The sequence below is a fragment of the Silene latifolia genome, chromosome Y (genome assembly GCF_048544455.1).
Source record: "Silene latifolia isolate original U9 population chromosome Y, ASM4854445v1, whole genome shotgun sequence".
In the NCBI taxonomy this organism is placed as follows: Eukaryota; Viridiplantae; Streptophyta; class Magnoliopsida; order Caryophyllales; family Caryophyllaceae; genus Silene; species Silene latifolia.
The window spans coordinates 182,691,820-182,708,928 of NC_133538.1; the positions used below are offsets into that span (position 1 = coordinate 182,691,820).

The 17,109-nt window shown below is 36.7% G+C and overlaps 2 long non-coding RNA genes across 2 annotated transcripts; one reads left to right on the plus strand and one right to left on the minus strand.

The window, feature by feature from the left end:
* Positions 1-1,123: 1,123 nt before the first annotated feature.
* LOC141626490 (uncharacterized) lies at positions 1,124-4,567 on the minus strand. The gene is made up of 3 exons (XR_012536071.1): positions 2,890-4,567; positions 2,164-2,263; positions 1,124-1,608 (listed from the first exon to the last, which is right to left on the minus strand). It is a non-coding gene; the product is annotated as an uncharacterized LOC141626490 (long non-coding RNA).
* Positions 4,568-9,946: 5,379 nt separating this feature from the next.
* On the plus strand, positions 9,947-11,033 carry LOC141626766 (uncharacterized). Its single transcript, XR_012536348.1, has 2 exons — positions 9,947-10,087; positions 10,204-11,033. It is a non-coding gene; the product is annotated as an uncharacterized LOC141626766 (long non-coding RNA).
* The last annotated feature ends 6,076 nt before the right edge of the window (positions 11,034-17,109 follow it).

The window sequence follows — 17,109 nt, forward strand, 5'->3', positions numbered from 1 at the left end:
CATAGTTTGAGTCCTCGGTGTCAAAGTCATTTTCACTTTCCGAGTCGCTACAATAAGAATGGAGTAAATTATTAAGCCTTGGTCTTCACATTAAACAGACTCGACAACAACAAAACATTTGGGTAATCCTTATTAAAGCCAGCTACACGCCTACACTACTTCACATTATTATACAAGGGAGCACTAACGAATAATGATCTTACTTGGTCTTCTTGCAGTGTTGACTGAGATCTTCGCAAAGCACCTTACCCATATCTCCTTGTTTGATGATCCTTTCTTTATCAACTCGGCCAATCAGTACCCACTCAAATCAAAATTCAGAACTCTTATTTTCGCATGGATAACCATTATAATAAATGAAACAAGAGCACATGAAAGACACTCGCCTCATCTTCGCTTTCCTCCAAAGAACTGCTCCACTTTTATAAAAACAGATATATTAGAAACCTCTTAATTCAAGAAAATGCCTGCAAAATAATACTGAAAAGTGTTCTCTTTCTGTAAAATACCTACCTCCCGCAGTAAGATGATATATCAATGGAATATGCTTTAGCTTCTTGTCTCTCATGTGTTGTCAAAATTAAACTAACTCAGCTCTTTACTAAACTCTTTACTCATACCTGTAGTTTGGTGTCGTTAATTACCTTTATTTCCTCACATTAAAAAAAGTCGAGTTCAAATACTAGTGCAAAGGTTTTCTACAACTTTCAGTATACAATTCCAAGTATTTCAAACAGTCGCCATGCTAACTCAAAGTGATTTCTACAACGAGAACTCGAAACCAGAGTTGGATCGACTGACATGAATCTAATATTCCCCCTGAAGACTTACCTTCCTCAAAGAAAAACAAATGTAAAATGTGGTTGTTCACGAGATGAATATGAAGTACCAAAGATTCTCATCTACTTATTGACATCAATGAGCTTGCATTGAACCAAAGAAACAATTAAATTAAATTTCAATAAATAAATTGAAAGTACTCACACAAACATCAATATTATACCGCTCAAACTCGAAATAAAGTATCATTTACGTATAGATAAATTAAAGTGCAATCTTCACATTAAATGGATAATTTATTCAGAATGAGACCGAAAACATCAACAAACAACGATCAATGACAAAAGAATAGCCGAACAATAACGTCATTTTCAACGTGGTTACCACCTGAACGACCACAAACACTTTTGATTTGAAGCCTACTATTACCCAGATACACATATTACTTAGTCCACATACACATATTAACCAATGTACACTTAAGCATATGCACCATCAGCATGAATCACTGAAACATGGAATACAAGCAACCAACAACATTATTGTATTCCTCAAGATTGCCCATAAAGCGAAGTAAGGTATAGTAAGCACACAACCTACCAATGAATTAACATGAGACTATTTCCGGATGACTCACAATGAAAATTGGTACGTGAATCACGTCAAATGACCGCTTATAACGAACATTAACCAAAAGTGCAGAAAAACTGAAAAGATGATAAAAATGAATGTTGAGCAACTACCTTAATCTTCTGAATGTAGATGTCCATGAACCTGGATGTGTGGCCTCGATATCGATCAACAAACAAAAACTTCCTGATCCCTTTTCTGTTAATTTTATATGACAAACAAATCAAAGAAGCAGCACCAAGAAGAAGTTGTGAGGTGAGAATTTCATACTCAAAATCCCTAACTTGGTAATCATCACAAGCTGTGCAGTGTAGTCAAAATACTCTACGCTTCTATAAAGGGACTCAATCAATCCATACAAACTCAATCAATTTCACACAACTTCAACAAAATACTTCAATTGCAAAAATAGGGACTCAATTGATCCATACAAAAACTAAATAACAACCCAAATAAAAATTGAGATTTAGTTTAAATTAGAATAGAAGTGAAAAACTGGTCTTAATAACAATGGCCCAATTAATCTTAATATACAAGTTCTTAATAACAATGATCTGAAACATTCTTTAAAATGACCTGACGTGGGTCAACTGACTCGGAAAATTACACAAATTGACCTGTTCATAAAATGGCCCAACAAGACTGCACTCTAAATAACCTAATCTAAACTTGAACGCGATGACCTTCTCAGGTCTAACTGCAACTTATCACTGGACCATTTTACCAGAAACATAGCAAAACATGGTTAGTTACCTGCTTCACCGGTGAAGACAGTATTTTTAGAATGTACATTGATAAGTATGCCACCAGGGATAGGCATAGCTCGTCCTAAGTCCAACTTTTTTCGAAGTACCTGCAAAACAACAACAATTTAAGGTAAAATCAACAGCTTCAAACCTATAAAATAATAGGTTTGGGATATTATTAAAAACTTATCTAGCAAGGTATATGAGTGTATCTAGATTGCCAGATATGTGTATCTAGCAAGATAACTGAGTGTATCTAGCCATTTAAAGGAGTGTATCTAGTTTGTCATAGATGTGTATCTAACAATTTAAAGGAGTGTATCTAGCAATTTAAAGACATGTATCTAGTAATTTAAAGGAGCATGTCTAGCTTGTGAGATATGTGTATCTAACTAGGTAAATGAGTTCTTAGTTTAGTGGCAAAGAAGGTGACCGGCCTGACTTAAATGAATTGTTAACTAATTTAATTAAATATTGCTCGCTATTTTTGCTTAGGGAATAATAATCAATAAACATCTGCATAAAATGTGTGGGTATGTAATGCTCCGCGGAAACACAATGTTTTACTCGTATGCCATATTTGACGAAAACAAGGATGGCCTTCCCTAAAGATTGATCAAATATGGGCTGTTTCTAAGCTTGAAAGCCACAAATAAGTTCTTTGCTATATTCCTGGGATTACATTATAAGAAAGAAATAGTGTTTAACTCATACATGAAACTAATTAATTTACCTGAAGTTAAATGAATGATTAGCTATTAAACAAACTACGCTTCACCATTGTCGTATCACCCGAGCTCTGCTTTATTCATGATCGTCCAAGAAACAACGATAAGTACTAGAGTTCCACGATGTCGAATTTGGAGGCGAAAATCACATTAATCCTGTCAAAATGTAACATAATCAGAACTCCGGAAAAAGCATGCAGCAGCCTTTACGAGTTGGTCCTGTATACTTTTAAATAGAAACGAAACAAAAATTTCACAAAGTTGTATAACATGAATGACAAGATAGTAAGTATACTGAGCAACCGAGTTATTATGATACAGGGTGGAGGGTTATTTTGGTACAGGTTGTTCTGCATTCAGATTTGTTTTGGTGCTTAGCTAGAGCACAGTAAATTAATTAGTTTCAGGTACAAGTTAAATTAGTTTGCTGCTAAAAGAAAGCATAAGACAAAAGGTTCGCAAAAGGAAAGCTCTGCTTCAGGTGAATTTCACTATTCAAAATTGGTCAGGTTCCAATACATGGCCATATCAGACCGCCAATCTCATAGTATACATTATAAGAAAATGAAACAATACCAGATGTTATTGGCAATGGTAAGACACAGATAGCTAAGTATAAAGTTGTCGGGAAATTTAGAGCCATAAAATGGTATACCTCGACATTGTTCACGATTTAATTTCGTCGGCGGACGACTAGAACATCGTTGTCAATTTTTCCGACAATGAACCCAAATCCGCAACACCGGAAACACTTCTAGCTCTCCAACTTCATCCCCACGACTACCACATAATCTGTGTACCCAATAGTTTTAGCTTCTGTACCTAGTAGGATTACCTTGTGTATCCGAGGTCATATTTTATGCAACCACCACCTATCCATAAATTACCACTGCCTACTGCTGCCATACCAACACCACCACCAACCTCTATGACTACTACCACGAAGACTGACCAACTTTACCCATGACTAACACTAGACTTACCACTTCCTATCACTAAGGCAAACACCACAGCCACCAACGACCACGGACCACACCAGCCACTCATCCTCTTTGTCACCCCCATTTCGTATCACTACCACGAAACCACCACGCCCAACGCCTATCCTCTCTCCACCACAACCGAAAACTCCGATAAACATCAAGCAACAGCACCTACAACACCATTTCTGCTTAGACTCGCGTCACCTCGTGACTATAGCTCGGTCGACGCGCTAATCATCCCATTCCGTCAAACCCAATCAGATCCAACTCATTCAACAAACCTGACCATCTTAGTTTTCGACAATTATTCGCTATTTTTTGTAGATCTGAGAATTAAGTATCGATTTTTCTTTATATATGTCGTTTTCGAAGGAGATTGTTGGTCGAAAAACGATACTGAGTTCGAAATGGAGAAGAGGAGACGGGTCTGACGACAGATTTTGATGCTAAAATAGTTCTCATCGAGAATGTCAACATCGACGGTGCTCGGTGCTCTTGTAAGGGTTTAATGCCGGCATGAGAGCTAGTGTTGAGTGCTTGGTGTTGCGCCGGTGAGATGATTGGGTCACGGAGCTTCGGTGACGGTGGAATTGGTGGCCGACGGTGAAGACAGGTGGTGGTGGATAAAGGTGAGGGAGGTTAGAGATTTGGGGATTACGTTTGAAGGAAGAGGAGAATTGGAGAAGTGATAAAAGGGTTTAATTTGATCCAAGCGCTGATAAGTAGTTCGTAAGTTCGCACCGAACTTATAGTTCGCACGAGATACTATTTCTATATATATATATATATATATATATATATATATATATATATATATATATATATATATATATATATATATATATATATAGAATTAGGATCACATGAGTCCACCCTATTTTTTTGAGTCCCGTGAGTCCACTTATGTATCACACGCTCGACACAAAAATATCACGTTTTTTTTTTATTTTTTTATTTTTTTATTTTTTTGTAAAAAAAAGCTGTGATATTTTTTAATATAACCTATGATATTGTATCTGAGTCTGTGAGTCCAGTAAAAGAGTATCACGAGTTATACAAAACAATATCACACCTTACAATAAACAATATCACTGGTTGTACTAAATAATATCACGGGTTATACTATACAATATCACACCACTAAACCCAAAATATGCCAAACTACTTCTCTAAAGCTTGCACGTTATATCAGAACACAAGTAATTCACGTTTCAATTATTCATTAAGCGTGACATACGCTGGGGAAAGAAACAAGAGGAAAGAGGTGACATTGCCTGCAAAATAACAAATCCAAATGAAAATAATGATTATACCAGAAAATACGAAAATGCCAAAAGCGTGAAGCAGCCAAGAATCATACTCCTTAGTACTTGTAACTAAAACAATGATAGATATAACCATAATACTACCAATTTACGCCTCCATAGTAATTCCGTCTAAAATATACTTGAAACAAGCATCATCAAACTATGATTAAAACTTCTTGATCAATTACAATTCTTATGAATTCATAACATGATGCATATATTCAAGATTAAAGCAACGAAGCGTAAATTTAGTGAACATATGAGCAGAAATAAGCGTATAACTATATGTATAAGCAGTATAACAATATGGTAAATGTTGATTATGAATTTCGACGTAAACAGAAAAGAAGGCGAAATAGCAAGGACGAACCAATGATTCCAAGGATGTTTCAAATAGTATCGGGATTCACCATGTTGATGTTGGGTTAGTAATAATAATAACAAACTTGAATAAAAAGAAACAGAGAAGAGAGAATGAATGAATGAAAATGATAAATGATTGAAAGTGTGGGGGAATTTATAGGGAGTTATTCATGGAGCATTTCAGTAATATATGGACACTTGAAAACTAAATTATCCAATTTTAAATTATCCATTTTTTTTGTTTGTTATTATCTTTGTGGGGGCAGTAATGGATTTCAAGACAGCCTCGTTTTTTTTGTTGTGTGTCGAAACAGAATTTTTCTTCAAGTGATATTCTTGTGTACAACGTGTGATACATAAGTGGACTCATGAGACTCAAAAATATAGGTGGACTCACCGGATCTTGCCTATATATATATATATATATATAGAGGTAGGATCCGGTGAGAACGATCATTCGGTGAGAACGGTGAGAACAATAATAAATAACCTTTCGCTCCTACCACGTGCACATACATTATAATGACAATACAGTATAAAATACACTCAGTAATCATCACTTTCACAGCTTCATCTTTCTCTTTCAAATTACTAGCCAATTTCAAACACCCGTATTCCAAACAAATTGCCAATCAACCCATCAATTACAATTATTATTCCATCAATTATGATAGCTTAAGTAGTTAACCTGCTGATCATCCCTTCAATTGATTAATTACAATTATAATTGTATCTTCAATGTCGAGATCACCAGCCAGAAAACTACAATGATAATAATTGATTAATTCATCAATCCTTCAATGCCTAGTATTGCTCAAAGAAAACTCCATTTCGTGGTTCTCGAAACAATTCGTCGCACTCAAGATCAATGCCAGTTCAAGTTCAAAAACTAAACGATGCCATTTTGGTTTGATACGACTTCCGCCACCATCGTCGAGGGCAACAACGGTGGAGCATGACTCGACACATGAGCTCTCCAATTATGACATGCTGCTCGTTTTTGTTCGGAACGATGTCGTTGTTGAGTAAACGGCGGATTCAAGCGCCGTATAAGAAAAGATCGTCGCAGTTGTATGCCAATTATTTTCTTATTGTTTGGTGTTGATAAATTATTTTCTTATTGTTTGGTGTTGATATTGTTGTCTGAATATTTAAGGCGCGTGATACCAATTTATAACTTAACTATGAGTTTCTGAGTTTTTCATTTTACCATAACTAAATAATAAATCTCTCTTCCACTCTCTTGATCTACAGTAATTTTTGATGTGTGTACACTAATATTTGATGTATCTAGCATCTATTTTAATGGATCTTAACATAGATACACCCAATTAGTTATTAGGTACATCAAAATTGGTTTGAGATACATCAATATATAAACCAATACACTAATTTCGATTAGCTCCAACAAAGTGATGGACTTGATGAATATTGAACGTCATCAACCGATTGTATACCACCGACCATCCATTTCGGGAAATTTTCCTCGGAAAGTGTGATTGTCTGTCGAAAATGTTATCGTCGGCGTTACGGCGACGATGGTAACACGGTAGTTGTGCACCAACGGAAAGGAGGGGCACGCTAGGAGGGACGAACTGATGGCGGGCTTCGCCGGAACGCTGGAGACCATTTGAAGGGGATGCCGAGGATAATCTCGCCGGAGCTCCGGTGAATGGAGTTGTAGGTAACAGGGGTTAATGTATCGTATAATGGAAGATGGGTGATTACTGATTAGCCTTTAGTGGAGCTGTGGAGGGATAATTTAGATTTAATCCCAACCATTCATATTTAGTCTAATCTAATGGTAGATATGCGTTCTCACCGTTCTCACCGAATGATCGTTCTCACCGGATCCCACCTCTATATATATATATATATATATATATATATATATATATATATATATATATATATATATATATATATATATATATATATATATATATATATAAGATAAGAGTTTTTTTCGAGGCAATTCTAGAGTCTCCAACTATTCTAAAACACCTAAATAATCTTAAATTAAATGAATAAATTAATATTATTAAAACTAAAACTTAATACGTATAACAAAGGATATACAATAACAAATAAATTAAATCTAAACAAAGTCCAATCAAACTGAAAGATAAATTTTGTAACACAATCATCACAGCAATAGAACTCAAGATTATTTAAAGATAAAGTTTGTAGGTTGGTAACACAATCTTCACGAAACAAAAAGGAGTCTAATATAGTATGAATCAAATACTACCTGCCTCCAGTTATATATATCTCTATACTCAATGCTTTTGCTTCACCGTAGACCTCTTGATTTCTTTCTTTTGTTTTTCTACGCAACCCTTTGTTTATAGTATTACTTTGATTGATGATTAATGATTTCTTTTTTCCATTTTTGGTTTTTGCAGCACGATTACAAGTTCTACAATTATACGTATGTATATTTTTTTTTGGTGCAAACATTACGTATGAGTATTGTCATTATATTATATTGCCTTATACTATGATATGAATTATGTTTATTCAGCTTCAAACACTATATTCATAAATTGGGTCTTAAAACTCTCATCAAACATTTAGAGGTCGTTTGGTTGTCACTTAGAAAACATAGGCATTGGAAAATCCCATGATTTTGAAAAACATGTGTTCGTTTGGTTGCCATAATTTTTACAAAATGTAGGAATTAGAACTTCCCAGGAACTTCCAATGCCTACACCAATGCCTACATGATGTGGAAAGTTGCTTACCTACTCCCCCCTTGGTCATTGGAAGTTCCTGTGTAATTTAATTCCTACATGAGCAACCAAACACTTTTCCGAAATTCACCTGAATTGGATGAGGGAACTTAATTCCCATGAATTGCATTTTCCTAGGAAAATTAAGTTCCTTGATCAACCAAACAACCCCTTATTATTGTGTGAGGCGGTCTCATATTATAAGACGGTTTAATAATGTTAAAAATATATTTTTTTTGTACAGAATATTATGAGACGGTCTTAGTCTATAATTTTTGTTCATCTAATACAAGAATAGAGTAAGAGGACAAGGACGCACAAATATGGTGATACGGAAACGCGGTGTTGGAAAAACGCTAGGGGAGTTGGTATCCCGCCAGTTAACTCAACACAAAAGAAGCAATAGTTATAATTGATTACTTCCACCCGTCTTACAAGAGACTTACTCGTACTTAATTAATTATCTTATCTGTTTTAGGCATCTGCTGAAGGCATCAATTTCCAGAACGATTGGCCCTACGCGATTCATCTTCTAGCACACATCTACAATGGCGACATGTAATCAATTTTGATCTAATTTAATTCCGTCTCGAAAATTGTAACTTTGTTCAATAATTTATGTTTTTGATTGTTATTGTTGTTCTCGATGGTATCCAGTAATAGCGCGAGGTTTTTGTGGAAGTCGATTCCGGTGGTGGTCAAAGAAAGTCAGTCACAATTAACAAAATAACTTGCTCTGTTATATATAGTAGATGGAGCCTATATATATAAGGTGTATATATAATAAAATAATGTTATAGTGTTTGGGTTGGTTTCAATTATACATTATTTATATTTATTTTGACTTTTTTACCCACTAAAACTCATACGAAGTATTTGCATTTATTTTTTAAAAAGTAAAAAGATGAACTTTTGGAGCGATGTTATTGGCTACAAGCCTACAACAATTGTATATTACTTAGAGAAATAAATGGAAGAAAAATCAATAAAAATAAACTAATGCAAAAATAGAAAAGATAATAGTGTTTTAATAATATAAAATGAATGGTGTACCGGATAAATATAGAACACTAGGTAGTATCCCGCGCTTCACGCGACCTGTTTTAAAATTTTATTATTATAATTGAAGAAAAATAAAATAATTTATATATGACCTTAATATTTTTACTTATAAATAAAAATAAATTAATTTTTTTAGGTTAACTTTGTTTTAAAATAAAATATATACAATTGCCACTAAAATAAAAATAAAACATATTTATTTTGAGTTTTTTACCCACTAAAACTCATACGAAGTATTTGCATTTTTTTTTTAAAAAAAAAGTAAAATCATTAATATTAACCAACAAGACAATCAGCTATCTCGGGCAACAATATTTATAATTGTGAACACCGCTTAAAATGGTAAAAAAAATTCCACAACAATTAAAGGAGAATCAAATTTCAAACCCGTGCAACTCACGGGCACAAAATCTAGTTTATTACAGAGGAGAGAGGGTAATTAAATGAGATGAAACATGGGGAACCCATACAAAGCCAATTTTCTGAATTTTTTCGTCAGAAGCCTTTAAAAAATCTGGCTTTTATACTATTTAGATTTGTTATTTCTTTAATTAGACAGAAGATAATCAACCCTTAATTTAGCTTTGATTAATCCTATCTTACCATCAAAGCAACATATCAAAATCAGAGTAACCAAAGAAATATTTCTAATCGTCTTTTAATTTGGGGGATTTAGTCCCTAGCTTAACTGAATGGGTTTGATGAAAAAGATGAACTTCATCCTCTGGATTACCACGATCATCTTTTAATTACCCGGTAATTCCCTTCTTTTTTTTCCGTCGAAGTCGTTTTAGTCGATACGGTTTTTGTAGGATAACATTTGGGTTTTAATTGAAGGCTGATAACTTAACTTACTGGTTTGATGATGGCAGATTCGATTGGTGGTAAGCGACTCAATTCGCGAAAATGATTTGAAGTGCTCCGCGCGAAAATCACTCAATTTGCGAAACTAATCAAGTTAATTATCGAGAAATAAACTTGATTACGGATGGCAAGTATATCTTCGCCAAAAATGATGATTTTTAGCATTATTTGGAAACAGGTACACTGCCTATTTTTCTCCTTCTTATCAATTTTCGTTTGGATTTTTGCTTTTTTGTACAAACAATACAATATTTACAAGTTAATTAGATTACAAATTTAGGTATTCAACTATTGCCAAATGATTAAATTTACAGACATTAGTTGTCTATTCAAAGACGCCACATTTGAGTTGATACTAAAACTGCTCTCTACTGCGATGGCTGATTTATTTGTATACGCCTGAAAAACCGTCTTCTATCATTCTACCTAATTATGTTGAATTATCAGTCTACTAAAGCTGAACTGGAATGTTGATTCACACAAAGGAGGTGTAGATTACTAATTTCAAATTGTTTTAAGTTTTCGATTGTTTAAGTTTCAGATTGGCTATGAAGTAAGGTGAATTCTGAAGACCCTTAATTTAGCGAAGAACAAAAGGTGGTGCAGAGTCCCAATTAATACATCCATTACTAGAACTAAACTATTGTCAACTAAACCGGCCTTGGCGAGAGCATCCGCAATTCCATTGGCCGTCCGTTTCTCAAAGACAATCTTCAATCGGGGAGAGCTTTCCAACAGATCCCTACACTCAAGGATAACATTAGCAAATTGACCACAAGGTGGAACCTTCCTCAAAATAGAAGTAACAGCAATAAGGCAATCAGAGGCAATAATAAAACGATCCATGGACGCAAGACCGGCCCTCAGACCCTCTCTAATGGCTAAGATCTCACCAACAAAGGGGTTAGGAGCAAGGAGCCGTCTAGACTAACCCCGCACCCACGAGCCCATGTCATTCCTAACCACACACCCAATACAAGCTAAGGAAGAGAGGGGGGAGAAGGCCGCATCAATTTTGATTTTGAACCAACAAAGCAGGGGAAGGGCCAAACTACAAGGGTAGTAAGAGGTAGAGGTAGGATCGAGTAAGGAGGGTGGTAGGCTAGAGGACAAGGCAGAGGCCCAGGACGAATCACATCTCTGGGTCCAAAGGCGCCATAAGACAAAGGAAAAGAGAGTAGCCCAAGAAGAATTACGAGAGGTGCAATTCTTATGGATCCAAGGCTGGAGGTAAAGGGAAAAGAAGGATTGGTCAACATCAAACTGGGCCTAGACAGAGGTAGTTATACTACAGTCGCGAAGGAGGTGGATAAAGGATTCCTCCAGGGAGGGATTGGGGCAAAAAAGGCAAGAAGGGGAGGGGAGGATAGTTCTTTTAAAAAGGGTTTTATTGCGTGGTAACTTGTCCCACCAAACAAGCCAAAGAAAAAATTTGATTTTTGGAAGAGTAGGGAGGTCCCAAACCCAGTCAAGAGTAGGGGTGAAAGATGGGGGGTGGTTACTCAAGTCAAGGAGGGAGGAGTAGGCGGAGCTAATCGAGAATTTATCTTTGGGAGCAAGACAGGTGGTGAGTAAGTCGGGTTTACAGGAGGAGGGAAGGGGGATGGCAAGGATAGTGTTTAACATATCACCGGGGAGGACGAAGTCAAGATTGTAGAGAGCCCAAGTGCCATTAGAAATGATAAACTTGAGCTTAGCATTATGAGAAGTAGCATTGAGGGGTCCATGGATAACCGATCTAAGGGGGCCTAGGGAGGACCAGCGGTCAGTCCAAAGACAAATAGAGTCACCATTACCAATGGACCAAATGGTATGGTCATGGAGAAGGGGAAAGTCAATGCCCACATTTTTCCAAATGTGGGAGCCCTTGCGGAAGGAATAGAAAGAATGGGTCGGGTACTTGCTTCGGATAGCTATGGGAGCAAGAGAATTGTTTTTGAGGAGAAGGTGTAACACCCCCATACTCCAAGTGCCTTACCAGGATCACTCAGGTATAAGGATGCTACCATCTCGGTTACCCGAGGCATGATAATCATATGACAATGAAGAAACATACTTTATTAAATAAGTTTAAGTGATTACATTACAAAACCAACTGTAAGCAAAATACAACTGTTCTCAAACTATAAACCAACTGAAAGGAACTGTTCTAATAAACACAACGGAAGACTAAAGACTACGATATGTGATGACTCCATCCCACTAGATCTCACGCGTATCCAAGATATACACCTTGCAACCGCTCACCACCCCCGAATGGATCACCACGATTTTAAAACATTTAAACGGGAAGATAAATCACACAACTTATATATATATATCAATAATAAGACAAACAGACAATTTGACCGTGTCACACACACACACACACACCACCAACCAATCCCCATCATCTCAATCCGACCCCACTGGACCCGACCACGCCAAATGGGGACCGCACAGCCGTTCCCACCTAAGCCCCGCTCATCATACCGAGCGATAACCCTGTCCCATTAATGTGCACATCTCCTTCCGTGGCGGGTTCCACGAAGGGCGAAACTAGGGCGTGAAGTCACTCCCGCAAGTGACCCCACTCAGCCGAGAACGCATCTCGAGAGCCATAGACAATCAATCACAATCACAATCACAATCACAATCATCATATCAAACAACTAACTACAAAGACATCACCAATATCCCATTATGGGACTAATACGAGTAGGAAATCCTACCCGGAAAGCACAACAAGCGATCGGTATCTACAATTTGTATCAAAAAGGCTTTTCTACAAAACCTCCTCCTATCATACAAACATACAAACACTACCGAATCACAATCTACACAAAAACCCCCAAATCCCTAAATTAGGGTTTAACCAAATCAAAGGAAATACAATAAAAAGGGTACATAGATCTTACCCTCGACGCAAGGAACTCAACGGTGCGAACAACGACAAGAACCGACCGTCGAACTCCGGAATTGCTAAGAATGCGATTAAGAAGATGGACTTGTTGCTTTCTCTCTTAAACAGGGTTTTAGGTTTTGTAAAAGTGATTTAAAACAATGACGGCTATGTTTAAATACCTTAATCGCATAATTAACAAAACTCGAGAAAACTCCCCGTAAAACCGGACACTCGATCGAGTACCCAAGGTACTCGATCGAGTACTTTCCTTCTCGATCGAGTACCCAAGGCTACTCGATCGAGTACCCCCTTACTCTATCGAGTACCTAAGGCTACTTGATAGAGTACCCCTTACTCTATCGAGTACCTAAGGCTACTTGATGAGTACCCTCTGTCGAAACTTTTCTAAAACGCAACTTACCCTTACTCGACAGAGTAAGGCCTACTCGATAGAGTACCCCAAGACTTATAAATACGGAGTATTACAGTCTTCCCTCCTTAAAAAGAACTTCGTCCCCGAAGTTCAACCCATACTCTAAAAACAACCATACTAACTCGACCCAGACACAACAACATAACTAAGAACTCAACAACTCGACCAAACATAAAACATGAACTCTTAACACCCACTCCACCAACTATGTTTACTTCCTTAACATGACTCACGATATCGTATCCACCACATATATATCTCTCACGACACCAACTTCATACATAACCAACCACCATCCACTAACACTGCTAGCTCTATAATATCATCCACTATCAAATCCAAAATCAAGACACTCCTAGACATCAAACGGAATGTTACATTCTACCACCCTTAAAAGGAACTTCGTCCTCGAAGTTTACTCAGACTCATAACATCATCCTCCAACTGTCAACATTATATAAAATATTCCCACACTCTGAAGCATCACACTACTACAAGCACGGCCATGGCCTTTTATAAGTATTGTCCACAAAACAAATCCCTCCTTTACGCTACACTAACACTCTACTTCCAATTATATTACCGCATGCACCACCATGAAACTCTCTTTTATTGCATCCTACTCCTCTTAAGACAAATGTTACGTCCTCGTAACTCACTAATACTAAACCCTTAGCTATATTATCTCATTATCCTCATCACCACCATATGTCAAAGATAACTGCCTATAACTTCATTTCCATAATCACTCCTATTTCTCAAGGCTCTCTTACTTCAACAGTTCTCATACTTCAAATCAATCACACACCCCTAACCTATACCATAAGGCTCGTAGCAAAATCACCATACTAACTCTCCATTATCACTGCAAACCAACATACCTCGCTATGTAAAGCACTTATCTTCCAGAAGCATAACTTCCGATCCACACTCGTTACTTATACTCACACTAGATCCTCAAGTTCTTTTCTTCATTACCGCAAAACTCATACATAACTTAATATGACACTAACTCCCCCAACACCCTACACTCACTGTCCCAACAAAAGATTATGAACTACCTGCCGCTTTCAGTTCATTACAACACATGTTCCACGAATCATTTTCCATTACCATGTCTACTAAAGCCTTATCTAGAACAAGATCAAAATTACTGTAACAACCTCTCAGCCCGTGTCCCATCAATAGAACATCACTGTACCATGACAACAACGAAAACATATTCAACTCTATTTCATATCATACTCTACCTCATTCTTAACTTAACCTGGTAAAGAAAACATCAATAAGCAAGACAACTGTCTACATGTTCAACCAAAACTCACAAAGAACAACAGCAAACAAAACAACAATCTATGTATAACTGGTATGCACTTTCGAAAACTCGTATCATAATCATCCCGCCTACTCCACCACAACCGGTGACGGCATCACAACACCGCCACCAACAGCCACACCGTAGTGCGAAAATACCCGCATCACATCACTAAATATCGAGCCCGGATCACCACCCGAGGCACCCCAACCACATCGATAGACATCACAACTACATACAATTCCATAAATACTGACTCGGAAATAACCTTTCGGACAAGAAAACTTACTCAAATCCACTTTACTCAATCACAACGCAACATATTATTTGAATAAACAGATAAGCATCTCATGAACATCATCTCTACCATTTCACGGAATACACATGTGTTATTAATACACATAAAATTATAACTAGCCATGTCAAATTAATCAAATTATTATCTTTTTGGATATCATTCAATTAAACTACCGTGTCCAACATATATATTACAGAACATTCATAAAACAGCTTTATAATTATCACACCATACCACTTCTTGTGAGGTCAGAACCTCACACAAACATTTACACATATCATAGACCCGTAATAACAACCAACTAGTCAATCCTGACCACGTAAGTTACCACTCAACAAAGGTTACCTGTTGTCCGAGCTTAACTCGCATGCCCCTCATCACATTCTTCCATTCGCATCACCAGCACCTTCTGCTATACATAACCATACAACTAACACTCATTATGAGAAACCACCTCCTAAGACTATGTCTTATACTTCCTGACAACCATACTTTTATCAATTCAGTCTTTACAAAATCAGCCTCTTTAGAATTGCCACTTTTCTAATATACCCTTAACCTTAACCACTAGTCAAAGACCATAACACTACCACTGTCCGGACATCAAACCTCTTCACTCATCTCTAAACATCATGATTTCTTTTCTATCTTTGGTTAACATCCCAAACAACGAACATCGAATCCATGAACAAAATTACCTCAACATTCTTCCTAATATTTTCCTTAATTGAATCATCATCCATTTTTCCACCAAAATCTCATATCATGCAGATATTCTACTAACTTCTTACTTTCCTTAATTTCTCGAAACTCATTATTAAACATGTTGTCCTGAAGCTCCCATATAACCATTAGCTAGCATCCTCATGATAATATCACACATTTCGATGATTCCTTACCTTTATATCACATAACTCCGGTGAATATTTTCCTCAGCTTACTTTTATCCTTCTTTTCTCTTTACACTCAATAATACCAATTAATAGTTCAACTCCTTATTCTTTCTAGCTAACTCTTTAGAAATCCAGTTACCCTTTCGTTGCTCCAAAACTCAAATTCCATTATTTTCTATCGACATCATCCCACTCTTTCTTACCATGGATCTTCTCTTATTATGCTATCACTCACACTTGCCACTAATCTATCCATAGAATCAACGTTTAATGTTCAAACAATTGCATCTCCCTTTTTACATCTCTAGAAATCATAATTCATTTAATACCGTTAATTACCCAAGGAAATCACACAGTAGTTTTGTCTCTCGATAACACAAATTTCCAAACTCAGTCACTACCTGCAAATCCACGTCACGACATGTCCCATTAAGTTCGCTATATACCACTATTTCCAAACGACCTTTCATTACATATGTTCTTACTCAACACTATTTCTAACCATCTCCCTCCATAATTTATTATACATCTCAGGTTGCTACTATCCACATCCTTTCTTTCAATCTTTTCATTCTCACGTTCCTTAAACTTACATCATGCCTTGCCCACATTCACTTACATTTTCATTACTCAACATACAATCATGTCACTCATCTCGTCTCACACAACATGCTCTATGCCTCAATTAAGTCTTACTAATCCCAACACATATAAATCATGTCCTCCCCACCGAACTCATACTCATCATAGGTGCCACTCTTTACACCACAAAATTGGGTAACTTACGCGTCAAGACCAACATACATGTAAAACAATGCATAAAGAAGCAAAATAACGCCTTTGAATTAAACATAATATGCAACGAAGTCAAAAGATAAACATATGACCCAAAATAGGGGTCACTAGATCGAATCTGAGGCCACTCGATCGAGTAAGTGACTTACTCGATCGAGTAGGTGAAGATCAAAAGCACGTAAAACAAATCACCAGGGCTACTCGATCGAGTAGCTAAGGTACTCGATCGAGTGCCCCCTTACTCGATCGAGTATCCTAGTTACTCGATCGAGTACCCCAATTCTCAAGACTGTCCA